Genomic DNA, 3,975 nt, shown 5'->3' on the forward strand with positions numbered 1-3,975 from the left:
AGTATGTACTGAAATAATATAATATTAATTATTTTTTTATGAAAACTTGATGGCGGGAAACATCAAAGCCGTGGAAGAACTGAATTTTGAGGGAAAGCACCTTTTATTCGCTGTAATATAGCTGCTTGACAGAAAGTCACTTATGATATGAAATAGGATTGTGGTCAATTTGATCCTATTTTATTTACTCGTCCATTCATCATGTTTATTGGTTCATATCAAACTCGTGTTACTCTTAAAACACTTCTCCTGTTGCTCTAAGTTCAAATGAATGATAACCTGTGTAATCAAGAGAAAAAAGCTATAAAGAATCTTAACCCTGTTAATGTGATTGGCCTCAGATCTTTTTATTTTTTTGGTCCCAGGCCTCAGATTCAAAGCTCATTTGAAATTATGTTTATGCTTGTGATGTTTTAATTTAATTTATAGCTTAATCTAGGCACCAGTTCTCTTCTCTATTTGATAAATGTGCAATAAAGTAAAGATCCAACGCTAGATATAGATATCCGGCAAGCTCACGCTGCTTTTGTTTTTTCTCATTTTTTTTAAGCGATAAAGTTGCAAACTTTGTGTTTACTTTTCCTGTTTTATAGAGGTCTAATCTAAGTCTTTCAGAAATTAGAAACAAAATTCATAAATCAATGTAACAATCTATGATTTTCAATTCAAATTTGTTAGAGCTAACAGTCTAACACAATCTTTAAAACATAAATTTGGTTTATTATTCGAAAGCATAAAGGTATTTAAAAAGTCCTAAACGTTGGATCAAATTTGTTTAGATAATTTTTTTAAATATCATATTACTTGAAGCAGTATTGTAACTTTTGCTTTCAGTTCTTACTATTAAAAATTGACTGTAAAATTTATTCTCTCAACTATTCTTCATTTTTCTCATCTTTTCTACATGTACCATCATGTTCATTTTATTTTACAACTATTTTTTTTTTTACCTTTTTCATCTTTCATCTTTATTTTATTTCATCTTCCTTGTGGCTTATCTCTTTCTTAGAGTCATATTTATATTTTGTAATGTATTTTTGTATTTTATGCACCTTATTGTTATTTTTGTTTAGTTTTATAAATTTGTTTGTCAGTTTTTTTTTTATTATTATAGTTTATAATTCAACAGAAGACATCATATTTGGAACATCACAACTTTAGCACTTCCCTGTTCCTAAATGGAAAATAAAACTAATTTTATTTTTAAATATTGCATAAAAATTTTTTTTATTTATTAATTATATTTGAGTATAATAATATAATTTCTTTTTATTTATTTATTATGTGAAAAATATTTTTTTAAGAAAAAATTCTTTAAAAAAAATGTAAATTGTAGTTTCTCAAAAAAGATATTTTTTTTATTGAGTAAAGTACTAAATTGATCACCTATGTTTGGACGTAATCCTGTTTGATCCTTAAGGTTTAAAGTGTCCTATTTGAATCCAACAAAAGATTTATTTAGCTTCAATAGAGTGCTATCCTGAGGCCAAAATTAAATAATTAACGAAATGTCTTAGGAGACAGAACAAGGTCGATAATTTAGAGAGTAAGTACAAGCTACCGAGGTACGAAATTTGTTCTTTAAATTATCAACCTCGTTCTTGTACTGCTGTCACGTAGGATATTCTGTTAATTATTTAACTTTGAACTGAGGGTGGGATTATATTAAAGCTAAATGAAACTTTTTTGGATTTAAATAGGACACTTAAAACCTTAAGGATCAAAACAAGATTAAGAGCCCGTTTGGGAAACAGTCGAAGCTACTTTTTCTGACTTTTGAATTATGAAAAGTCACAATATGTGTGTTTGGCATCATTTAAAAAAAAACTTTTAATTTTTCGAAAATTTAATTCACAACTTTTGAAGAAGTAGAAATATATGACTTCTTCTTCTCTTCTTCTCGATAAGTCATTCTATCATTTCTCTAAGGTTATGTTTGGTTGGAAGGAAAGAAATAGAGAGGAAAGAAATAGAAAGGAAAGAAAGGAAAGGAAAGAAATTGAGTGGATTTTTATTTTCTTTAGATGTGTTTGGATGAAAGGAAAATAAGAAGGAAAGAAATAGTATAAAAAGACAATTTTACCCTTATGTTATAAAATATATTAAAAAAAGTAAAAGGGTAATATTGGAAGTAGAGAGAGAGAGAGTTAATTTTCTCTCCATTGTTGGAGGGAAAGAAAATTGGTGGGTCCCACCAATATTTTTCTATCCCATTTTCTTTCCTCTCCCATTTCTCCCCTCAACCAAACAAAGGAAAATAACTATTTTCCTTTCAATTTCTTTCCCTTCCTTTTCCTTCCTCCCATTTTCACTCCAAACAAACACACCATAAACAAATTGGCTTTAAAACAAAAAAATTTACTTTCATTTTTGGCTCTATGAAAATATTGGCCATCCACCACCATTTTTATATAAGGTTCCATCTGTTAGAAGCACTCACCTTCCACCATTATTTTTACGCAATATTCTATCTGCTGCAGAAAGTATTGACCCTCCACCACCATTTTTACGTAATGATGCATCTGTTGAAAATATTGTCCTTCCATTACTATTTTAAAATAATGTTTCATCTGAATTACCTATTTCATATATTTCTTCCAGTTATTTTTTTATCATTTTATCATTCTATTTTTATTATTAAATTTATATTTAACATTGTGTGTGATATGAAATCTCAGTTTTAATTTTATTTTTTTCACATGTGATTTTATTTTTATATAATTTACTATTATTTTTATAGTTAGTTATAACAAATTCTTGAGTTATTTATCCAAATGCTACAACTTTAAAATAAGTACTTTCATAACTGAAAATCCAAACACAAAATAACTTATTTATAAGCTGCTATTAAAAAAAGTTCCTATACGTTAAACTCTTTTTTCAAAAGAGCTTATTTAAATTAATTAGCCAAATTAGGCCTAAACCCAAACGCAGGAGATCAATTTAATACTTTATCCTTTTTTATTTTTTTACTACTTTTACTACTAAAAATTTACTAAACATGCTAACAAATAAAAAATTTTTATTAATTTAATAGCACCAAAACAAGTATTTAATATTATGTGTAATTTATTATAATATGTATATAATATTTAAGATAATATATTATATAATATAATGGTGGCTAATGGATCTTAGGGAGCCTGAGGTTCCGCCGTTTGCTGCTGGTGCAGCGTCTGGCCATTTGACTTGACAATGTCGCTGCTGTCTCGAGTTACAAAGCTTACTCTTCAATGTTGTCGTACCCTCCAAAACAGCAACGTTGTCCAGTTTTTTTTCGTAGCATCTTCTGAACTGATCTCCATGGTTGCCATGTCAGTCCGTCTTCATTCATAGGACGCAAAAACGTTGGCTTTAACAACCATAGCGTCGCATACCCATTCTCGAGCCTTTAAACCGCAATTTCTGATCGTATCCCTATCTACTCCGCCACCACGGAGAAGTTGTTAGCAATACCCCCCGCTTCCACATACTCCATTGTACGTCTCCGTTCCTTGATTGAGTGACGGTACGGAATCGAACTGTTGTCTCCTGAGTTGTTGGCTTGGATATGTTGATTTCTTGATGTAACTTCTTTTGTTTGTTCTATTAAAAGGATTTTTTTTTCTAAAATAAAATAAAAAATAATTATTTTTTTAAATTTGATTTTTCAATTTTAATTTTTTAAGTACTTCTTGGTAGGGGTGGCAAACGGGTCTAAACCCGCCGACTTGGCACGCGAAACCCGTCAAAAAGGCGGGTCGGGATGAAAAATTGGGACCGTCAAATATTACAAGCCCCCTAATTCGCACTGCTTAAAACCCAACTTCCCCCAACCCAAATTACAAGAGAATGAAGATGAAAATTGAGGGTTTTAGATTATGTTTATTTTGCTTTGAAGATAATATTTATCATTATGTTTAGGATGAGAACTTGGTTTATAATTATGTTTATTAGATATTTATAATTACAAAGACTTTAATGTTTGTGAATATA

This window comes from Arachis ipaensis, chromosome B03, assembly GCF_000816755.2.
Source record: "Arachis ipaensis cultivar K30076 chromosome B03, Araip1.1, whole genome shotgun sequence".
Classification (NCBI taxonomy): domain Eukaryota; kingdom Viridiplantae; phylum Streptophyta; class Magnoliopsida; order Fabales; family Fabaceae; genus Arachis; species Arachis ipaensis.